We start from the raw sequence: 24,942 nt of genomic DNA, 5'->3' as shown, positions 1-24,942 counted from the left end.
ACTTTACTCACAAACTCATGTTCGTTTCGTGGAACCCTATGTGTTATTGTTGTTGCTATTGCTGTATTGTCTATATACGGATTTTGATCAACATATTTTCTGGGGTTCAGGAAGTTGTTTGTGCGTTGCAAATTGAGACCTTTTTTTTGTTGCAGAAATTATTTAGTATTTTCTTGCTTAATTTTTTTAAAGATGGTCCAACAAAAGCCATCCAAATCCATTTTTGTCCCAACTTGCAGCCCACGTAATCAAAGTCTGTCCCAATTTGCAGCCAAAGTAATCACTTTGACTTATGAATAGGAAGGGAGTAATAATTGAGAGACCATTTGTAGATGTAAGAAAGTGATGGCGTGAAAATTGTGTCCTCATGCGTTGGTCCCAAGACAGGAAAATTGCAGCCCAGGTAATCACTTTTTTTTTTTGATATGACAAGAGTATACTAATAGCCAAGTGAATTAGGGATGGCCAATGGGTCATGGAGGGTCAAGTATGACAAAATTCAACCTGAAAAATCATCGGTCCTTTTGGCTCAAGTGATACCCGGTCATTCTAGTGACGGTTAACTCAGGGATTCCAGTCCTTGCATAAACAATTACCTAGCAAAAAAAAAAAAAAAAAAAATTTGACCCGAAAATTTTATCCATGAATACTCAAATTTTAATACCAATTAAGCACTTGTACCTGATTTTTTATCCATGCATATTCATAACTGCTTCGAACCTGGTTTTTTTTTTTTTAAAAAAAAAGAATTTTAGAATAATAGTCGTATGACCACACTGTGTCGGACAATTAAGAACTATTATTCCCTAATTAACTTTATCTTAGAAGTTGATTTTCACCAGTTAAGTGAAGAAATAAACTCCCTAACACAACCCCACTTATGAATAGGAAGGGAGTAATAATTGAAAGACCATTTGTAGATGTAAGAAAGTGATGGGTGTGAAAATTGTGTCCTCATGCGTTGGTCCCAAGACAGGAAAATTGCAGTCCAAGTAATCACTTTTTTTTTTTTTTGATATGACAAGAGTATACTAATAGCGAAGTGAATTAGGGATGGCCAATGGGTCATGGAGGGTCAAGTATGCCAAAATTCGACCTGAAAAATCACCGGGCCTTCTGGCCCAAGTGATACCCGGTCATCCTAGTGACTGTCAACTCAGGGGTTCTAGCCCCTGCATAAACAATTACTCAGCAAAAAAAAAAAAAAAAAAAAAATTCAACCCGAAAATTTTATCCATGAATACTCAAATTTTAATACCAATTAAGTACTTGTACCTGATTTTTTATCCATGCATATTTGTAACTGCTTCAAACCTGTTTTTTTTTTTAAAAAAAAAAAAAAAATTAGAATAATAGTCGTATGACTACACTGTGTCGGACAACTAAGAACTATTATTCCCTAATTAACTTTATCTTAGAAGTTGATTTTCACCAGTTAAGTGAAGAAATAAACTCCCTAACACAACCCCAAATAGCGGTAGTGTATCTTACCACTTTGACAACGGTAATACCACGTATCAAACCAAAAAAGAAAACGAAATTCCATTAGAAACTCAAGAAATGATTATACCGATCTCAATAGGAAGTGACTAAAAGTTTTTATTACAACTTACCAAGTGTAAAAAAAGCCATATTTTGAACAGGGAGATAACTTGAGAGTGAAGCCATATTTTATCTATTCAAAACTTGATTAGAATGGAAAAATACAATTTTCCAGTTCACTGAGCAGCAAGCCTTAATCAACCACACTTGTCTCAGTTTGGCTGGTCACGAGTCCAATTTATTTGCTTGGCTGGAAATAAACACTCTCAAATAATTAAGAACTTATATAATAATATATATATGATTTAATACATCTTAGATTCGGTGAAGTATAATTGGAGCTGCATGTTTTGGTTGAAGAGTAATGAGTGTGTGAGGAGCATGTGTATAAGTGGGTGAGAGCTGAAATGAAAAATGTTGAAGAACCATAGCTAGAGCCATCTTTGCTTCAATCATGGCGAAATTTTGACCAAGACATATTCTGGGTCCCCAACCAAAAGGATAGAAGGCAATGTCATCTTTTGATGCTTTCACAACTCCTTCAGAAAACCTCTCAGGATTAAATTCTTCTACATCTTCGCCCCAAAATTTTGGATCACAATGTAAGAACAACACTGGTAACACAAAGTCAACCCCAGCTGGGATGGACATTCCTCCAATGTTAGTTTTACGATTTGGGTGTCGGTAGAGAGCAACCACAGGTAGTTATAATCTAAGGACTTCGTGCAATATAATTGTTACCTGCAATTAAATTCCATAGAATATTACATGTTAAATTCATGTTCAATAGAAAATAGTACGTTTTAAATGTTTTTAAATTCATTTTTAATAAAAATTATATATAATTTGAGACTTTTGAAGGTAAAAGCTTTTAAAATTATAACGTTTAATTTAAAACCACTACTTAAGCATAGGGTATAAAAGGCAATTTCAAGGTTATAATTTCAATAGAAATGACACAAGTGCTACAACAATCAGAGCAATTTTGGTAAAATTGTAAAAATATTGAAAGAATAGCAAGAAAAATTATTGGTCAAATTATATTTTAAACTTTATGCTTTAGGATTGGTTTCAATATGACCCTTTTCTAAAGTTTCAAATTAAAAATTGAAGTTTCAAATTGAACTATGGACTTTTAAAATTGCATCAATTTAATCCCTTAATCAAACCACCAAATCAAATCCGAAATGTTCAAGGTTTAAATTGATATGACTTTAAAAATTAAGAGTTCAATTTAAAACTAGCAAAATTACAAGTTTTAAATTGTGATAATCTTAAAATTTAGGGTTTGATTGATAACTTTGAAACTAAAATGTTAAACTTGAAGCCACTCCTAAAATATAGGATTTAAAATGTAATTTACCATTAAAGAAAATAAAAGAAAAGAAAAGGAAAAAAAGAAAAAAAGATAATAAGCATTTAGGCTCCGTTTGGTTGGAGTGAATATAGGAGGGATGGAAAATGAAGAGAGGAAAATAGGAGAGAAAATGATGTTTTCCCTTATTTGGTATAGGAAAGAAAACACAGAGGATGAAAAATGTTGAGCTCAAAAATCCACCCAGGTCCACAAATTTTTTTCCTCCCGATTTGGGAGGAAAACTGGGAAGAAAAGAGAAAAGGAGGGGATTTAACACATAAATTACATATTTACCCCCTCCTTGGTGTGCTGCGTGCCTGACTTGTGAGTCAGGTCCTTTTTTTTTTTTTTTGATATAAAAAAAAATTGTTTTGATTTTTTATTTTTTGAAAAAAAAGTTTTGGGTTTTTGAACTTCTTATCCTTGTTTTATTTTAGTTTTTTAATGAAGAAATCATTCATACATATTTTTTTTAAATAAAATATAATGTATTATTTTTGTTTTACTTAAATTGGATATAATGGTAACTTTATACTAACTTTATTTTCTATCCTCTCACTTTTTTTTTCAACCAAATAAAAGAGTTTTCCATCCCTCCATTTTTCTATCCTTCCAACTAAACATATACGAGAGAATACTAAATCTTTTCTATATCCTTCTACTTTTCTATCCTCTCTCCATTTTCTATCCTCTCACTTTTCCACTTTCCCAACCAAACGGACCCTTAGGCATGTTGAGGAAAGAACTTACAATTCTGAGGTGATTTACCGCTTCAAAATCTAATGTTCTCTTTCCACAGATCTGTAGCACCTCATCTCTAGCATTTTCTTGCCAATCCGGATGCATAGACAATAGAATCATCGTCCAAGTGAGCAAGGTGGCCGTGGTTTCTTGGTCGGCAAAGTAGAATAATTTGCACTCTTCTATAATTTCTTCAACTGTCAATCCATTATTAGGTTCTTCTTTGCATTGAAGAAGTAAGCCTAGTAAATCATTGTTCTCCAATTGTCCATCTCGCTTGGTTTGCTCTTTCTTACTCATCCTATCCCGAAATATTGCTTTGATCTCATTGTCTATACTGTATCTCCTTTTGTTCTTCTTAGTGGGTATGAATCTGTACAAATAGGCAGTGAAGCTGTAATTAGTTGAGATTAAAATTAAATAAACAAATACCGATAGAAAGTTCTTAGGAAATTAACAAAGAAAGAAATTCATCAGATATTTTTTTGGTGCATCTAGTTCTTTTTACTGCTTTATTCAATATTCAGTCCAACGAAAACTAAGAAAACGAAAATGTCCAACTTTGATGCTTATGTAATCCCCTGAATTATTGACTGAGCCCCCCAATTGGAATTCCTTAAACATCACAAATCACTTTCACGAGTTGTTAAATAAGTATCTCTGTCAACTACAAATTCCCCAATTTAAGGTTTTAGCTAGTAACTATAGTCTATTTGTGACACATCTGATTTAGGCCTAGAAAATTGTCCCTATTATAAGTATTATGTATATATAATATGGTTACTGTTCAATGATGAGTTAAAAGATTGGCATTGTACCTGAAACCTGGGATGTATATGTTCTGATAGGCTTCGAGCACCAATTTAGCTTGCTCTTTCTGAAGCTCAAATATTCTTTTTCCCTCTTCATAGATGCTCCCAAGCCTGTTCTAGCGATAACACCGCCGGCAAGATTTTGGATTTCCACTGCAACATCTAGTTCATGTGATCCTTGAGGGCTAACCAATTTCTTCCATCGGTCAATCAGGCCTAAACAGCTTGTTGAAAATGCTGGCACCATTTTCTGTTTGAACAACAATTGGTATTAGTGTTTTGCTTAATATGGATCCAACACTTAACTTCATCACTCATACTCGACTACATTAGAACTGAGTCTGTGACACAATGTTTTTACCTTTCTCATTAAAATTTTATAAAATTGTTATGGGATGGATTAGAAATTTCTAACATTACTCCAAGAAAGTGTTAATTAAATAAATCAAATTGGTTGCTTTAATACTTTAAACAGTGATTAACAAGGGATGGAGGAGTGGTCTACCTTCAACTTCTCAAGGTGGAAAGCAGGTGTAAGAAGGCGTCTTCGCTTGGCCCATCTCTTTCCTTCCAATTTTGACACTCCCCGTTGTAGAATATGCACTAGAGGGTTCAATGGCGGCTTTACAAAATCACCATTCTTATCAGCTAATATCAACCTCATTAATTCTGGGTCCCCAATTATTAGTCTTGGCCTTGTTTCAATCCAACGCAGAGATACTTTTCCTGAAAATTTGACTTAAGAATCAGTTTCCAGTCTTTAAGAAACTCAGGTAAATACTGAACAATTGGGACCCTTTTACCACTACCACTTTCAAAATAAATTATTTCCATGATGATTGTCCAGGATTTCTTTAAATAACATATTTTCCAACTTTCCATTACAAAAGAAATAGTTTACGTTCGGAAAATGAAATTGAAGTGCTTTTTTTTTTTTTTTTTTTTTTTAAGTACCTCTCGAAGTTTTGTGGGGCATGATTTCCAATGATACTAAGACCATTTATTTTAATGGTTGTAATCTCACCCATTCATTTATAAAAGACAATCCCAATAAATAATTAGAATTGTGTGGTTATCATGTCTCAAATTTTTATTTTTATTTTCCTGAGTACATCAAGATAATATTAGAGGTAACATAAGAACAAGACAACCAATGAAATTTCAATTATTTATACAGGTTAATAAACTTGCTTACCATAATTTTTGACCATTTGATAAAAAAATGGTGAGACACGGGGTGCAATCTGATGATTTAGGGACATCGGTTTGGACCAAGCTTCCTTGGTGCACTCCGCAATCTCTTTCATATCACCATACAAAAGCCTGTAAGAAGTGCCTCTGATCCCTTGCTTCCTTAATTGCTTTCCCAGACTTTTGGTTTTCCACCCAATGGTGTAAGCTACTATGATAACTGAATAAAGGACTACTAGCCTTAGAAGCTCTTTTATTTTTTGGATAAAAATTAATAATTTGCATTTATTATAATTTAAGATTTCTACCTTTTCCAATCACAAAAAAAAAAAAAAAAAAAAAACCCTAAGTGTGTGATGAAGAAATTATTTCCCCCATAAATGCATAAATCAATATTACCAAGAATTTTGGAAGATACTTGTTTGCTCAACAAATGGTTTGAGTCTTGATTGCATTTGCCAATCTCAATTCCAGACCCCGTAAAATGTGTCCCTAACATCAAATCCATTGAAGTCATCAATTAGTTACTAAGGTTTGGCTTAATTTTAAAAAATAACTATTGAAAAGCACAAATTGAACAAATTGTCAAAAAAATTTTACAGAGAAAAAAAAACCATGAGATTGATGAGAATGAAACTTGGCCTTCACAAATATAAGATAAATATAAAACTGACTAACAAATGTGGAGGTTAGTGATAATAAGGAGATCGTGAGTGAGAAAGTGAAAAACAAAAATAAAATCGTAAGAAATTACATAATAGTAAGTGCCTTTTAGTGGGGATGTTGGGATGATAAGGATGGATAGAAAGTTATAGTACTAGTTTTATAGTAAGAGTTTTTTTTTTTTTTAATAAAAAAGAAGAGATTTGGGAAAATAAAAACTTGAGATTAGAGTAATGATATTAAAAAAAAAAAAATTGAAAAAAAAGGGGGACAGAAGAAACAAATACATCGTGATGAAGTAAAAAAAAAAAATGAATACATTGGGTGAGTTTTGTAGATTGGAGGAGTTTTAAAATTAACAAAAGAGTAATCCTATTTTGTAAGGAGTTAGTGAGTAGAAGTAGGAATTTAAATCAACGTAAAAGTAGGAGTTTATTAGAAGCAGGAAGACATTTCAACGTGGAAGTATGAATTTATTATTTTTGTCAATTTACTATTTTAACCTCATTTTTAAGTTTTAGGCAAGGTATTTTTTACCGTAAAAAAAAAAACAATAACTAACTTTTTTTTTTTGCCAATTTACTATTTTAACTCAATTTTTAAGTTGTTGGTTAATTAATTTAAGGGTATTTTTAATACAAAAAAAGTAATAACTAATTTTCTGAATCCTTTTAATATATACAGATTATGGCAGAGGAGATTGCCAGAGTTTTGAAAATATGATCTTCCATCTTCTTTTAGCAATGAAAGTCTGAAAAATGCTTGGGCTTGTTTTCTAAAGCCAGAGAGACTAAGCATATTTATGGGTGTGTAAACTACTTTATGATAATACCTTCATAGAGTCCACCCACTCCACCGATTGGGCCCATCTCTTGTAACTTTACTTGTTCCCCCTCCTAGTTTAATAAAACGATTTAAATTGTATATCTGATTCATTTATAGCAAGAGAGAAAAAGAGAAATATTTTGTATACAACAATTTCATAATAATTTCACAATAAAACTTAGGTAATAAATTATTGTTGGTTTTAATTTGGACTCAATACTGACATCACTCAATGAAAATTAGGATTTGTTATGTAAATATTAAGAAAATGTTTTCGATATAGCATTACTCATGTTTACAATATATTTCATAGGAGTTTTTTTTTTTTTTTTTTTTGGAGAAAGTTTCAACCTATGGCGTCCACTTTTGATAATAGCTCTTTATCATCAGATCAAGACACCAATCAGCTTTTGGTGTAGGCGGGAATTGAATTAGCAAGTTTTTATTGGTTCTTAATTGGGTCTATGATTGACTTTTTTTTACCTATTAATAACAACTTGCTGCATTGGCATGATTGTGAATTTTTTATTTTTTATTTTATGACTATAGACTTATTGAGTTTAACATTCACAAATCTGTGAATGAACCAAGCTATATATAAACCGTTCGAGTTCGATTCAAGAAAATAGTTATTTAATTGTGTTCGTTTATTTAGCAAATAAGACATATTTAAGATTAAGTATAGCTTTGACTATTAAGAAATATAAGGTCAAATATAATAATATGTTCGTGAAATAACTTGTGAATATGAGACTTAATTTAACTTTGTGTGTGTGTGTATATACTTGGTATTGGATTGTGTAAGTTTGAAAATATGTTTATAGGATATGGAATTATTATTTAAAATTTATTAATAATATAAATAGTACATTTTGTAGTAAAAATTATATATAATTTTTTAACAATTGAAGTTGATGAATAAATTTTATAAGTTTATAATTAAAAATCATTCTATCCAATTAACTCTAATAATACAACTTCAACTATTTTTCAGTTATTAATTATTAGAATAGATTTGTAAAGAGGTAACAAGTTTTAGTTTTGATCAATTATATATGGGCATTGCATTAGTTAATTAGGTTGTTCGTAAACAAAAATAAGTTTTTTTTTTTTTTTTTCCATGTGAAAATGAACCAATCTTGAACTTGCAATCTAGTTTAGTGATGAATTCGAGTTTTACTTTTATTCTAAATAAAATTAAATAAACAATTTTGAACTTGTTTACAACTCTACATGCACAACATCATTGGTTAGAGTGAAACCTAAAACTTTATTATAGTGATTTTTTGAAAATGTCTCTTACTTTATGTTAGAGGTGGCATGGTTTTTGAATAAGATTCTTGTTGGTCTTTTTATAAAATAAAATAAATACAAAAGGAAAAAAAAAACCAAGCCTATTATAAGAAATTGGAGTTCTATTTTTGGAATATTTATTTTATTTTTGAGTCTGTTAAAAGAAAATATCACTTATTATAGAAGGGAGGGAGAACAAATACTATTATCAAAGGGGCGCAGTTACAATAATTACCCTTCTTTGCAATTACTCATTTATAAGGATAGGATTTGTGTTAATTTTCATGAATGTATTTGTTCATAGTGACTTAGAGATTAGACTTCCATGGCTAAATTCAATACCAATAAATTACAAAATTCTTGATAAATATTTGCAATATTGAATAGTTGTCCATATAATAAATTATGAAAATTCATGGTAACTATTCACACATAGATATTTGATTTTTATTAATTAGATGGATTTTAAAAAGAAGTGTAGGGAGGATGAAATGAAATCTACAGAAGCCTAATCAACCCCAAGACTTCCAAGAGAAAATACTTATAATTTAATCATTCACCATTCCATTTGAAGTGTAATAATTTCCCTTCATACTCTCGGCTCATACTCACTAGCGTTCTCGATGAGGTTGACTGCACAGTTATGGCTTATCCAGATCCTCTACTCTTGCAAGTCAGGGCTCAACGAGTAAGGTGTTATTATAGTCACGCTTAGGTTGAAGACGCCAGCTCAGGTCGCCTCACCCATTTTTTCTTTCATAAAAAAAAAATTCCCTAAAAACAATCATTCATTGTTCACTTTACTCGCAAACTCATATTCATTTCGTGGATCCCTATGTGTTATTGTTGCTGTTGCTGTATTGTCTATATACGGAATTTGATCAACTTATTACTTCGCTTGGGGTTCAAGAAGTCATTTATGCGTTGCAAATTGAGACCTTTTTTTGTTGTAGAAATTATTATTGTTTTCTTGCTTACTTTTTTTAAAGATGGTCCAACAAAAGCCATCCAAATCCAGTTTTGTCCCAATTTGCAGCCCACGTAATCAAAGTCAGTCCCAATTTGCAGCCCAAGTAATCACTTTGACTTATGAAAAAGACGGGAATAATAATTGGGAGACCATTTGTAAATGTAAGAAAGTGATGGGTGTGAAAATTGTGTCCTCATGCGTTGGTCCCAAAACAGGGAAAATACCATGGCTTAGTCCGCAAGAGGATACTGATACCCAAGTGAATTAGGGATGGCCAATTGGCCATGGACTGAGTTTGGGTCAAGTATACCCAAACTCAACCTGAAACTTTTATCCATGATACTCAAATTTTAATACCAATTAAGTACTTGTACCTGATTTTTTATCCATGCATATTCATAATTGCTTTGAACCCCCCTCTCCCTCCCCCCCCCCCCCCCCCCCCTTTTTTTTTTTAAATAATAAATTTAGAATAAAAGCCATATCTCATATGACCACACTGTGTCGGACTATAAGAACTATTGTTCCCCAAAGAGTTCTACGGTAAATTAATGGCACAACTTAGCTAATCATCAAAGTAGTACACTGTTATATTATTGTTCATGGTTCTACTATCAAATGGAGTCACTAATCGATATAACTAATGCCATTGTGCCTTGAAAATAAATAAGTGAAAAGAAAAGAGTTTGTTGGATATCATATGGTTAAAGAACGAAATAGTGTCATCTTGATGAAACTTTGACATGTATCAGATTTTAAATGTTGTATGAAATTGACTGGTGTGGGTTTATTTCGATTGGACATTCAAATATTTAGCTAAAAGATGCAACAAAATACAATATGACGCCTTATGATTCTCTTTATTCTTTTTTCTTTGTTACCTATTCTTTTCTCTCATTCCTCTGATACTTTCTTGTATCAGTGGCGGAGCCGCATTGGGGTTGAAGGGGGCTTTGGCCCCCCAATTTTTTTTCAAAAAAAAAATTAAAATATATGCATCTATATGTCTGAGATCCCGAAACATATGAAAACCAATCTCCCAATATAAGTTCCCAGCCCCTTCAATCTTGCAATTAAATTTATCTTCTTTTCTAACTTTTAGTTATTAAAAAAAAAAAAAAAAACACAAATAGTTATTTGGACATCAATACAATAAAAGCTCTTTTTTAGAAATGGCACGTACACAATATTTTGACAACAAATCCTAAGTTACAGATTATTATTGATTGTTTTTAAATTGTGGATTCTGATAGGCCACAAACTGAATGACCCATTGTGATAGAAATTAATTAATTAATTAGCTAAGTTATTAATTAATCAATTTATCATGCAAATGCGTGGTAGCATAAACAAATCACCAATAAACTAATTATGCAGCGGAAAATAAATAACACGGTGATTTGTTTACGAATAGGGAAAACCTAACGGCAAAAACCCCACTGGGTGATTTTTAGGTCACCACTCTCAAAACTCCACTATTATCACAACAAGCGGTTACAAGTAAAGGAATCCAGGTACCTTACTAATCTACAGTTGAACCCTTACCCCAATACCCAATTGGACTTGTTCTGTAGTGACAGTTCCCCTTTCAGATGCACGACTCCTAGTACGTAACTAATCAATTGCGCGAATCTCAGTACGCGACTTCAATCACCAACTAAGAAGGTTGTTGGTTGCAAAGTTCTTCAGTTCATCCACACAATGAAGATCAAGAAGATGCTTGGTCACAAAACCCTACGGTGCACATACACAGTAACTTCTTCAAGAGAAAGAGATGAACTAGGGCAAGAACTTCGTCTCCGGTCACAATTTGCTTGAACAGAGTTTGCTCAAAGCTTGTGCAACTTGTGAATTGTTAGACGGCCCTTAAACTGATCCTTTTATATGTCTAGGTTTAGGAGAAAAGAAGGCCCAAAGACATATTCACGGATCCCAAGAAAATCATATTGAGATTCTGAAAATCTTAAACCTCGACAGATAACAGGTGTCGAGCAGCTGTCGAGTAGATGTCGAGCACACCGAATGAAGAACAGCTTCCTTAAGCTCGATAGATGCAGCTGTCGACCTGCTGTTGAGCTTTAATGATTTTGCACTCTGAACTTGTTTTCTTGAACAAACTTGAAAGTTTCAATATTTGATCTTGAAACAAGGTTTCTTGAAGTATTTAAAACATCCTAAATCTACCCAAATACAAGTAAAGTGCGTTTTGTCAAAGGATAACAGGTGTCGAGCAGCTGTCGAGCAGATGTCGAGCACACCGAATGAAGAACAGCTTCCTTAAGCTCGATAGATGCAGCTGTCGACCTGCTGTCGAGCTTTAATGATTTTGCACTCTGAACTTGTTTTCTTGAATAGACTTGAAAGTTTCAATATTTGATTTTGAAACAAGGTTTCTTGAAATATTTAAAACATCCTAAATCTACCCAAATATAAGTAAAGTGTGTTTTGTCAAAGGATAAGCCAATTATATAAAATCAAGGCATATGTTCTTAACATGTGAAACACATATGTCCTAACAGATTCAAATTAGAACCAATAACAACTTACCAACTATGATTTGTTATGAAAATGTTGTGGATGTAGAAATTTTTATTTTATTTTTTTTCCTTCAAGTATTACATAAGCAACATTTTCACAATAGTTATCTCATAAAATAAAATAGAAAAAAAGGGGTTTCAAACTTCCTCATTTAAAAAAAAAATTCTTTAGCTTACTTTGGAATTAAGCTAGTTGGCCCTCGACACACAAAATCCTGGTTCCACCACTGTCTTGTATATAGTTTAGAGCTATATACTGTTGACATGTACGTGAGTTTTGTGTTTTGATACGAAGAGGTTTTATCTTGTGACTCAGATTTTTTATCAAAATAAAAAACGAGCCAAACATCAATTTGATATGAAATCAATCAGTGACTTGTAGGTGTAGTGGGTGTACTGGTTTGGATAGCATTGAAAGAATATTGAGAGAAGATAGGAGTTTAAAAATTCATTTGGGCATTTTGATTCTTGAAACACGAATTGCGAAAGTATTCACTTACATGGTTGCGTCCATGTATTCTTCAAGTGTTTGAAAAAATTTTAAGGAAAAAAATAGTTCAGAAAACTTTTGATCTATCCAACCTAATAACTTAAATCTATGGTAGTCATGGGAATTGCAAGTTGCCAAGGTTGTCAAGTAAGAAAGATTGAGTGGTTCAGGAACTTTATCACTGGAAAAATTTGTATTTTATTTTTATATGTGTTCTTCAAAAGAGTTGAATTTTTTTAGTTTAATATTTTATGGATTGGGTACAGGTATTACCCATACTTTACCCAAACCTTACCTGATTCTCTTTACCCATGACATATCAGGTAATACCCGAATACTTGTTACTCATTGGATTTGACCATCCCAACAAGTGATCATCTTCTATACTGTAGTATAGTACGGTAGTACCTATTTAGTACCTCTCTCTCTCTCTCTCTCTCTCTCTCTCTATATATATATATATATATATATATATATATACCATGACTACATATGGTCCATTACTAACTAGGTTATATATATAACTAATTAGAGAAAATTTAATTAGATTCAAAATTGAATTTTGCTTTTATTAGCTTCCATACAAATTAAATTGTTTAGATTTTTACTGTTATTTTTTTCTCTAAACTAATGAGTATATTAATTTTTTTATACTATTTCTATTCAGATATTTTGTATGTCAGGATCTTAAACGTAACAAATTATAATTGAGTTGAACGATCACATACACTTATCCTCATTCAATTTAGGATATACTATTGGACCAATTTATTCTTTTATTTTGTGTTGTATTTAGTAGTATTTCCCGGACAATGATTATGAATTAATATTGTATATGTAGTATCCAATAGTGATTTTTAAAATTATATACATAATAGTAGTGTAAAGAGAAACTTGGCATAACCCATATCATGAAAATTGTAAGAAAAAACTATTTTAGTACCATCAAATGTTTATAAGGATTTGAGTTTAGCCATTTATGGGCCAGCTGCGACTCTGATTCAACTATAAGAAATTGGTTATGCTGGGTCGAACATGGCAAGCCTACTTTTTTCCCTTGGAAAGATAAGAAACTGACTAATAACAATAATGGAAATAAAGCAAGAGAATTTAATTATTTAAGAAAGTAATCAAGATAGAATCTTTGGAAATAAATCAAAATTTTCTTCATGCAGTTGGATACAGAGAATTCACTTTATAAGATTCTATTCAACTCACCTGGTGTAACACAACTTCCTTTAATATAAGACACACATTTAAGAGAGAGGAATGTATAATGCAATGGGTGTATCGAATAATTTCTCCCACTAAATAATGGATTTTAATTTTCATGGATCTAATTATATATAGTGTTTACATTATTTAAATTCTCATTACCCATGCTTAATAAATGATTCTTAGCAGAATTAAAAAAGAAATGATGATTCCAAGAGTATAATAAGAAATAATTTCCATGAATCTTTTTTTTTTTTTAGAATTATTTCCATGAATCTAATATTTTGAATTTTAATATTTTCAATTAAATTCAAATAAATAGTTGCATAAACCAATGTAACACATAATTGAATTTAATTGTATTTAAGAAAATATAACATTATTTGTGTTCAATACAACAAATGCTTAAATTCTATTTGAATTTAACTTAAGTTACAACACTTGAAATTTATCTAAGTTTCATCCACAATATATATTTTTATAATATTATTTAAAATCCCCATTGCCAAATATGGAATGTTGTTCAGGGTCTAATAAAGGTTAATAAATCTAAGACAGGACATTTATGCTTATATTTAATATGGTATCTTTTGTTATAATTTGTTGAAGTGATGAGTTGTATTGAAATAAAATAATTTCAAGGTTGGGTTCAAGTGAAAATGGTGTTACATCAAGTATAGCTTGTCAATTCAACAACTGTAAAATAAAAAAAATAAAAAAAATTATATGAATAAGTGATGTCTTAAACTCTTAGTTTATTACAGGATAATAACACTTTCTGTTTATGAGACACCTCAAAAGTCTCACGTTCTTCACATTGCCTTCTACGATTTTACCATTATATCTATAAAACATTAAATCTCCAACGCAAAATGAATACTCTTCGTTTTAAAGCAAATGGTCATGAGGTCGGCCATGAAAGAAATTTGCTTTTATATTCATCAAAAGAAAGAAAAAATAAATGAATTTTCTTTTATACAAAAATTTGTTTCTCTTATCACTCAAAATAAATAAATAAAGATTTTTTTCTCTTAATATCATTATTTCCATATTTTAGCCTCTTAGATTGTCTATATAAACCATCTCTATCACTTGGCTGGTTATTTTTAAGAATATCAATTTAGTCAAGGATTTTCCCCATCAATATCTTTTCATCCTTAAAGTTAGGGTTTCGGCTCCAGACGTATGGCTTCTTCCTCCAAAGCAGTAACTGCGACCCAGGAGAACCCGAAGTGCTTGAATTACAAGCAAGGCGTGACAAATACAGAGTGGACTGAAAATGAGGATTCAATCCTTGAAAAAGGGCTTGTAAGGTACGCTTCTTTGCCCAAGTTAAAGCAATATGCAAAGATTCAAGAGCTATTACCAAGGAAGACAGTACGAGATGTGGCTTTTCGATGCCAATCGAAGAATAAGATGAAGAAGGCCATTGTTTCTGCTTCAACAACAAGCTGGCCCAAAAGTCTTGTGACTAAGGCTGATCAGGATAAGCTCTCGTGTAACAAAATTGGTGGTCTTGCTGGAAAGCTTTTGGAGGAAAACATGAAGGGCTTCATGCAGATCTCCAAAAATATGGAGCCTAGTAAAGTCCAAGACAACATCAAAATATTTGCAAAAATTCGTGACAACATTCTCATTGTGTCCAACAAATTAAGTGTCATGCCAGAAGGAATAAGAAATATGCCATCTCTTACTGAGAAGATGAACGAAGAGCTTGTGAATGTCATCCTTCCCCGCTGCAACTTTTGGATTGAAGTGTGATGCTCCTTAATTACTGAGCAGCATTATGTATTAAAGATGGGATTACCTTCCAATAGTAAGATAGATGTTTTTTGTTTGGTAGAAGGTTCATGTTTACTAGTCGCAAACTCGTATGAAACGCGGGAAAGTCTCAACCCTTATGATATGTTTGGGAAACTTATATTTGTAATTTTATTTTTTAAAGTTTAAGTATTCAAAAACAATAGAGATTCTCATTTTAAGTAATGTCTTTGATTAATCTTAATATAGGAATTTTTTTTTTTTTTGGTATGTGATTTGACCTGGGATCTATATGTTCTGATAGGCCTCGAGCATCAATTTAGTTTTCTCTTTCTGAAGTTCAAATATCTTTTTTCCCTCTTCACAGCTACTCCCAAAGGCTGTTCTAGTGACAACATCACCGGAAAGATTTTGAAATTCCGCTACAACATCCAGTTCATGTAATCCTTGAGGGCTAATCAATTTCTTCCATCGGTCAATCAGGCCTAAACAGCTTGTTGAAAATGCAGGCACCATTTTATGTTAGGAACAACAATTGATATGAGTGTTTTGCTTAATATGGATCCAGCCCTTTATCCTTATCACTCATAGTCGATTACATTAGAACTAGGACTGATATTGGGTCGGGTCAGGCCGGGTTTACTGTGACCCGAAACCCAACCCGATAGAAATCGGATTTGGCAACCTGAAACCCGACCCGACCCAGAAAATTGGGTCGGTTTTCCGGGTCTCGGGTTGGGTTTTTTTTTTTTTTTTTTACTGCTTGTTTTCCCAGAGCCTTTATATATATATATATATATATATATATATATATATATATATTTTTTTTTTTCCTACTGCTTGTTTTCTAGGAGCCTTTATACTAAATGTTACTATATTCTTTTTTGCAATAATAATCTCTCATTAAAAAAAAAAAATCCAATATCAAATCATTTAAAAAAAAATCATACTACTTAATTAACTATTTGAATATGCTATTAACAGTAGAAAATAAAAGCTAAAATCTCCTTAGCAAGCCACATTTATGACTATTAAATGGATATACACCATAAAAACACAAAACTCTTCACTGAACCATCAGAGGAGCAAGTATGATATCTCTTCTTTCCATTCCTTCTCTTATGCAACTCCAAAACACACCAAACAAAAGAAAATAATATAGTCCTCCACATTCCATTCATTTATAACCTATCCACTCTAATTCATTTCATTCTGTTGTGAACTCCCCAAACAGTGTTAGAACTTTGAGAAAGCAATACAAATGCATAAAAACCAACACAAGCACTAAAGAGCCGGAAATGAAAAACTATGGCAAGATATCTAAAGTTTTACATTACAACAAAATGCTTAGTCATGAAACAGATTACAGCAATCCATTGCTGGACAGAATGCTTAGTCGTCAAAAAAGTTTATTTTCAGTAATCCTGCATGTAAGCACTTCTTCAAGCTCCAACATTAAACTTGGCTTCATACACATGGGGTTGCTGCAAAAAAGAAATATTGTTTGGTCCACATCCTTATATATGAAAAATGTAATATATCCAGAACTAATTTGATGAAAGTGAAACACCTCTAATTGAAATGAGTGGAACAAGAGCATCAAAAGTTGCATCAACATAGCAAACTAACAACACCAAACATCGAAATAGAACATGCAACAAACTTGGTAACAACTCTGCAGCAACACAGAAAACTGCACAAAACAGTGACTGCACACCAGATACAACGTCTTAATCTTTAAAAACAGTTGAAAAAACTCCTCAATTAGCTCAAAGAACCCTGTTCTGACAGTTTCCAAGTTTGTTTATTCTTTGGATGAATAAATAAAAGGTATACATATAGTTTCCCCTTTCATAATTTATATGCAAATGTCAATAAATAGAATTTTTAGCTAAAATCAAAACCATTACATGTGAATATACCAGCAAAAAACATGACATACTTAAAGGACATGGGTTCTTTGGTTTAAGAAACTAAAGCAAACAGAACACTTAAAAAGTACACAAATCCAACAGAGAAACAGAGTAAAGCTTTCAAAGATTTTATGGCAAAGAGGTCTTTTACCTTGGCGAAAAAGCAAAATAGTGAAACCCCAGAGAGAGGCAGAAGAGCTCTTTAGTTAAAAACCTGAAAAAAATTCGAAATGGGTCCTTAAAAAAAACAATTCAAGCCAAACCCACATCACAAAAAGCAAGAAAATCAAACCCAAACAGGATATTCACATAGAAAAAAACCCCAAAATCCGAAAGTATTAAAAACCCAACTATATTAACAAGAAACAAAGATAACAAATTAACAAGAAATAGGTTCTATGACTTACACAGAGACAAATGGAGCAAATAGCTTGAAATTGGCTTGTAAGGATGAGGTTTAAACCTTTGAGGAATAAAGAGAGAGATGAGGGAGGTGGAGACTAAAGAGACCAACGTAGGGTTTTTTTTTAGAAACACCAAAATCGGGTTCAGACTAAGGTATTTATATGACCCGAAAACCGACCCGAATCCGATCCAAACCCGAAAATAACCTGAAAATAAGACCCGAAACTGGACCCGAATATTCTTAGACCCGCCCAAAACCTGTCGGGTCGGGTCGGGTCGGGTCGGTTTTCGGGTGGGCCGGGTCAAGTGCTCAGTCCTAATTAGAGCTGTAACACAATGTTTTATGGCATGAAATTTATTAGGTAGTCTAGGAGTTTACTCACTCCTCACATGGAGGTGAACTTCATGATGGGTGGTAGTGTAGCACCCACCCTTATGTGAGAGGGAAGGAGTATACTCTCGGAATACCCAAAAATAACCAATTATGGCATAAATCACGTCATTCTCTTCCATAACAAGATTGATAGTGTCAACAACTTTGCATATAATTAATTGGTTTTTAGTTTACCAAAAATAAATAAATTAATTGGTTTTTGTAATAATTTAAAATATTTAATAGATTAGAAATTTCTTATATAAGGCATAACGTTACTCCAAGAAAGTGTTAATTAGCCATAGGTCTTGTAGTTGAATTAACACCTCCCCGTATACAAAGTGCTTGGGGGTCTAGGAGAGAAAGGGTTTAAGTTGCGGGATTAGTAGTATATTGTAATTATCTCTAAAAAAAAAAAGTGTTAATTAAATAAATCAAATTGGTTGCTTTAATACTATAAACAGTGAATATTAACAAAGGGATGGAGCGGTCTACCTTCAACTTCTCAAGGTGGAAAGCAGGTGTAATAAGGCGTCTTCGCTTGGCCCATCTCTCTCCTTCCTTGGTTGCCACTGACCGTTGTAGACTGTCCACTAGAGGGTTCAACGGTGGCTTTACAAAATCACCATTCTTATTAGCTAATATCAACCTCATTAAATCTGGGTCCCCAATTATTAGTCTTGGTCTTGTTTCAATCCAACTCAGAGATACTTTTCCTTAAAATTTGACTTATGAATCAGTTTCCAGTCTTTAAAAGACTCAGGTAAATACTGAAAAATTGGGATCCTTACAAGTTTCAACCACCACTTTCAAAATAAATTATTTCCACGATGATTGTCCAGGATTTCTTTAAAATAGCTTTTAACTTTCCATTAGAATTAAAAGAAATGGTATCTCAACCATTCATTAGTAAAAGACAATTTGACAAGGTATCCCAATAAATAATTAGAATTATGTGGTTATCATGTCTCAAATTTTTATTTTTATTTTCCTGAGTATATCAAGATGATATTAGAGGTAACATAAGAATAAGACAACCAATGAAATTTCAATTATTTATCCAGGTTCATAAATAAAAATTTTATTCAGCAAAAAAAAAAAAAAAAAATAAACTTGCTTACCATAATTTTTGACCATTTGATAAAAAAATGGTGAGACACGTGGTGCAATCTGATGCTTTAGGGTCACCGGTTTAGACAAGGCTTCCTTGGTGCACTCCGCAATCTCTTTCATATCCCCATACAAAAGTTTGTAAGAAGTGCCTCTGATTCCTTGCTTCCTTAATTGCTTTCCCAGACTTTTGGGTTTCCACCAAATGGTGTAAACTACTCTGATAACAGAATAAAGAACTATTATGGCAGAGGAGATTGCCAGGGTTTTGAAAATGTGATCTTCCATCTTCTTTTAGCAATGAAGTGTGATAATGCTTGGGCTTGTTTTCTAAAGCCAGAGAGTCTAAGTATATTTATAGGTGTTATAAGTGTAAACAACTTTCTGATTGCCCCTCCGTAGAGTCCACCCACTCCATTGATTGGGCCACCTCTTGTAACTTTACTTGTTTTCCACGGAAAATTCTTAGATGATTCCAGAGTATGGTGAAATGGTACTCTCTTCTCTCGCATTTATGGTGAACCCAACCATGAATTTAATGAACGTACCCCACTATGAATGTGAGATGAATGAGCATAATTCTTCGTGCTCCGAGAGTACCTAAGAATTATTTGTTCCTCACTCCCAGTTTAATAAAACGATCTTTACTGTATATCTGATTTTGATTTATAGCAAGAGAGAAAAAGAGAAATACTTCATCTTCAGTAAGTTTATAGTAATTTCACAATAAAACTTAGGTAGTAAATTTTTGTTGGTTTTAATCTAGACTCAATACTGATATCACTTATTTACCTATCAATTTTAGTTTACCATTTAATATTTGTTGTATGAATATTGTGAAAATGTTTAGGATATAGCATTACTCATGTTTACAATATATTTCATAGGAGTTGAATTAGCAAGTTTTTATTAGTTCTTAATTGGGTCTACGATTGACCTTTTTCACCTACTGATAACAACTTTATGCATTGGCACGATTGTGAATTTTATTTATGACTATAGACTTATTGAGTTTAATATTCACATATCCGTGAATGAACCAAGTTGTATATAAACCGTTGGAGTTCGATTCAAGAAAATAATTATTTAATTGTATTCATTTATTTAGCAAATAAGTCATATTTAAGATTAAGTATATGTGTGTGTGTACACTTAGGATTGGAATGTATAAGTTTTTAAATATGTTTATAAGATATGGAATTATTTTTAAAAATTTATTAATAATATAAAAATAGTCCATTTCGTAGTAAAAATTATATATAATTTTTTAACAATCGAAGTTGATGAATAATTTTTATAAGTTCATAATTAAAAATCATTCTATCCAATTAACTCAAATAATACAACTTCAACTATTTTTAAGTTATTAATTATTTGTATAGATTTGTAAAGAGGTAACAAATTTTAGTTGTAAGCAATTATATATGGGCACATAATAAGTTAATCAAGTAGTTCGTAAACAAAAATAAGTTCTTTCCATGTGAAAATGAAGCAACCTTGAACATGCAATTTAGTGTTTTTTTTTTTTTTTTGAAAACAACATGCAATATAGTTTAGTGATGAATTTGAGTTTTACTTGTATTCTAAATAAAATTAAATAAATAATTCTGAACTTTTAATACTCAACTTGTTTACAACTTTATTATAGTGATTTTTCTAAAATGTCTCTTACTTTATGTTAGAGGTTGCATGGTTTTTCCCTTTTTGAATAAGAATCTTGTTGGGTTTTAAAAATATTTGGATTTCTATTTTTAGAATATTTATTTTATTTTTGAGTCTATTAAAAGAAAGTATCACTTATTATAGTTATAGAAGGGAGGGAGTACAAACACTATTATCAAAGGGGGGCAGGTACAATAATTACCCTTCTTCGTAATTACTCATTTATAAGGATATGATTTTTGTTAATTTTCATGAATGTATTTGTGCATAGTGACTTAGAGATTAGACTTCCATGGCCAAATTCAATACCATTAAATTACAAAATTGTTGATAAATATTTGCGATATTGAATAGTTGTCCATATAATAAATTATGAAAAATCATGGTAATTGTTCATACATAGTTATTTGATTTTTATTAATAAGATGGATTTTAAAAAGAAGCATAGGGAAGATGAAATCTATGGGAGCCTAATCAACCCCAAGACTTCCAAGAGAAAATACTTTTAATTTAATCATTCACTGTTCCGTTTGAAGTATAATAATTTCCCTTAATTTACCTCCATACTCTCAGCTCATGCTTACTAGCATCCTTGATGAGATTAGGTGCATAGCTATGGCTCATCCAGATCCCCTACTCTTGCAGGCTCAAGCCTAACGGGTAGGGTGCTACTATGGTCACGCTAGGAATGAAGACCCCAACTCATGTCGCCCCCTTACCCATTTTTTCTTTCATCAAAAAAAAAAAAAAAAAAACCCTTATTTGTGTAGATTGTAGGTGTAGTTGTGTAATTACAATTTAGGAGAATTTTTGTGTACTTTTTATTTTTATTTTTATAATTTGATATTTAGGAAGGTAGGAATTTGAACTCGAAACACATGTGCTTATGGAGGCGTGTTTTATGAGTTCTGGATGAACAGTAATATGCAAATGCATTTTTAAGAGTTCTAGATAACCCAATGAGAATACTCTAACTTATTTTAATAATGTCAATGGCCTAATAACTCAATCGAAATTTTTATTAGAAATATAAATAATTGTCAATTGAGTTATAAGGATTTGAGGTTAGCCATTTATGGGCCAGCTGCAACTCTAATTCAACCATAAGAAATTGGTTGTGTTGGGCCTGGCCTGGCAAGCCTACTTTTTTCTCTTGGAAAGATAAGAAACTGAGTAATAACAATAATGGAAATAAATCAAGAGAATTCAAAGAAAGGCTCCCTCTTAGTCCAGAGTTTTTATGCCCAAAAGAAGGCCGGAAAAAATGGGCAGAGTCACGCCGGAACTCCACTCCATGCTCAGAATCCTCAAAAGGCGAAAGGAGGCATTGACACCAAAAACTTACCGCCAAAAAATCAAGACCAAAATTTGAACCCAGCCCCCGACAACTCTGAAAAGGTGACTGCTCCCTTTTCAATCTTTTCGGAGCCTCCCTACTGTGTTCCCCCACAGAAGCCTACCCAAGCTACCTCTTTCGAACAATTAATAGATGAGATTGACAGAGATATCCAATTCGTTGAAGGGCCGACTACTGAGCAGCGAAGCCCAAATGAATCCAATACGATCCAAACATCATCCCAACCAATTGGGCTTAACATCCCAAATGAGGCCCCCCCAGCAGACAAAATAATGAATCACGGTAAGGCAAGCCCACTTGCTGATATCTCCAATATCTCCCAGGCCCATGCAGATGTTGACTCGGCTAGTGGAAGAAAATGGACCCGTGTTCAACGGCCAAACTTCCTTGTTTCTGATGAGAACCTAGAAGTCTCTCTGGGAAAAAGAGGACCCTTACCAAATGCAGTAGACTCAAACCCTCAGAAAAGAAGAGCAACCTCTAAGGATGATGCACCTTCATCTCCTTCCCAAATGGCGGTGGCTGGCAGGCAGCCCCGCCGAGCAAGATGAGTCTCCTGTTCTGGAACGTGCGCGGGCTTGGGAACCTACGCACCGTTCGCGAGCTCGAAAGTTTTGTTCGGGCACAAGATCCCTCCGCCCTCTTCTTAGCCGAGACGTGGGTGGGAGAAGCTAGGCTAATCGGTTTGTGTTCTGAGTTGGGCTTCGATCAATACTGGATTTCTCCTCAAGTAAACCGCCTGGGTTGTCTTGCTCTGTTTTGGAAAAACGCTCTTAAGATCGCAATATCATCTTCATCGCCGAACCACATCGATGGCATGGTGGGCGATGACCAGGAAAATAAGTTTCAGCTTACATGTATTTACGGTTTCGCGGATCCAGCTAGGAAAAAAGATACTTGGGATCTCCTGCGCCATCTCCGTGCTAGCTCCTCGGTGCCGTGGGTTTGCGCAGGGGATTTCAATGAAATCCTCTGGTCTCAGAGAAATGTGGATTGGGTCCTAGAAGTGAGCTGCAAATGAAAGCATTTCGGGATGTCTTGGACGAACTCGGCCTGAAGGACCTGGGCTTTGTAGGGAAGAAATTCACCTGGAAAGGGCGTCGGCATGGTGGCTTTGTGCTGGAACGGCTGGACAGAGCAGTAGCAAACTCTCTTTGGCTCGCAAAAAACCCGGGCACCAAAGTTCAAATCCTCCACTCTAATACATCGGATCACCAAGCCATCCTGGTGAAGCCTCAAGGTATCTCCCCTAGCCCAAACCGCCCCTTTAAGTTTGAGCAAATGTGGCTTAAGGATAGGGGATGTAGTGCCACTGTCAAGAATGCTTGGGGACCTCCTTTGGTGGGGATTACAATGTCGGAGGTGGCAGGGAAGGTTAAAGATTGTGGCTCAAAGCTGTCGGAATGGAGCAAAAACTCCTTTGGCAGTGTCAAAAAGAGGCTTGAGGAGAAGAAGAAACTCCTTGGAATTGCTGAATTGGCTGCGGCTAAGGGTGGTGATTTTCGGATAGTGAAGTCCCTTCAGAAGGAAATAAATGACATCCTGGACTCAGAAAACTTGATGTGGCAGCAGCGTTCCCGCGCGCTTTTCCTGACCTGTGGTGACAGGAATACTGCTTACTTCCACAGTAAAGCTTCCCAACGTTTCAGAAGGAACAGGATTTTGGGCCTGAGAAATGCTCAAAATATTTGGTGTTCGGAAGTGAATCAAATTAAAGAAATTGCAGTTGAGTATTATCAAGCCCTGTTTTCCACCTCCTCTCCATCTGATTTCGGGGTCGTCCTGGAAAAAATCCAACCATCAGTAACTGAAGAAATGAATGTAAAACTTCTAAGGGATTTCAGCAAGGAAGAAGTGGTTCTAGCAGTAAACCAGATGAAAGCCATCTCAGCCCCGGGTCCCGACGGTATGCCCCCTCTCTTCTACCAATCTTTTTGGAATTTAGTTAGCGATGATGTATGTTCTGCTGTGTTAGATTGCCTAAATAACTGCAAGATCCCAGAGGAAATTAACCTTACGCATATTGCATTAATTCCAAAAGTTAAATCACCTGATCGAATTTCTGAATTCCGTCCTATAAGTTTATGCAGTGTGATTTATAAATTAGTATCTAAGGTGCTGGCCAACAGACTTAAATGTTTACTGCCTGAAATTATTTCAGAGAACCAAAGTGCCTTTCAGGCAGGTAGGGTTATCACTGACAACATATTGATGGCTTTCGAAACACTGCATTACATGAAGAATCACCAGTCGGGAAAGTCGGGATTCATGGCCCTGAAATTAGATATGAGCAAAGCGTACGACCGGGTTGAATGGAAGTATCTGGAGTTAATTATGAAGAGCATGGGTTTTGCTGACAAGTGGGTGGCCTTAATAATGGAATGCATTTCAACAGTTAGCTATTCGATTCTCATTAACGGTGAACCCACACAAATCATCCACCCGACTAGAGGAATCAGACAGGGAGACCCGCTCTCCCCATTCCTCTTCCTTTTCTGCACTGAAGGTCTCCATAGCCTTCTCCGCCATTCAGCTGAATCCGGCCACATCAGGGGAATCTCCATCTGTAAAAGGGGCCCCCGGCTAACTCACCTCTTCTTCGCTGACGACAGCATCCTTTTCTGTAGAGCCTCTACTTCGGAAAGCACCAAGATCCTAAATATTTTGGACAGCTATGAAAAGGCTTCCGGTCAGCAGTTAAACAAGTCTAAGACTTCTCTCTTTT

The 24,942-nt window shown here is 33.7% G+C and overlaps 1 long non-coding RNA gene and 1 pseudogene across 1 annotated transcript; both read right to left on the bottom strand.

The window, feature by feature from the left end:
- Positions 1 to 1,739: 1,739 nt before the first annotated feature.
- Positions 1,740 to 19,486, bottom strand: LOC126712708 (cytochrome P450 72A397-like; annotated as a pseudogene).
- On the bottom strand, positions 16,544 to 18,173 carry LOC126712709 (uncharacterized). Its single transcript, XR_007651149.1, has 3 exons — positions 17,718 to 18,173; positions 17,462 to 17,524; positions 16,544 to 16,881 (listed from the first exon to the last, which is right to left on the bottom strand). It is a non-coding gene; the product is annotated as an uncharacterized LOC126712709 (long non-coding RNA).
- Positions 19,487 to 24,942: the final 5,456 nt, after the last annotated feature.

The sequence above is a fragment of the Quercus robur genome, chromosome 2 (assembly GCF_932294415.1).
Source record: "Quercus robur chromosome 2, dhQueRobu3.1, whole genome shotgun sequence".
Lineage (NCBI taxonomy): Eukaryota > Viridiplantae > Streptophyta > Magnoliopsida > Fagales > Fagaceae > Quercus > Quercus robur.
The sequence above is the reverse complement of the archived record's forward strand: the minus strand, read 5'-3'. Positions and strand labels throughout refer to the sequence as shown.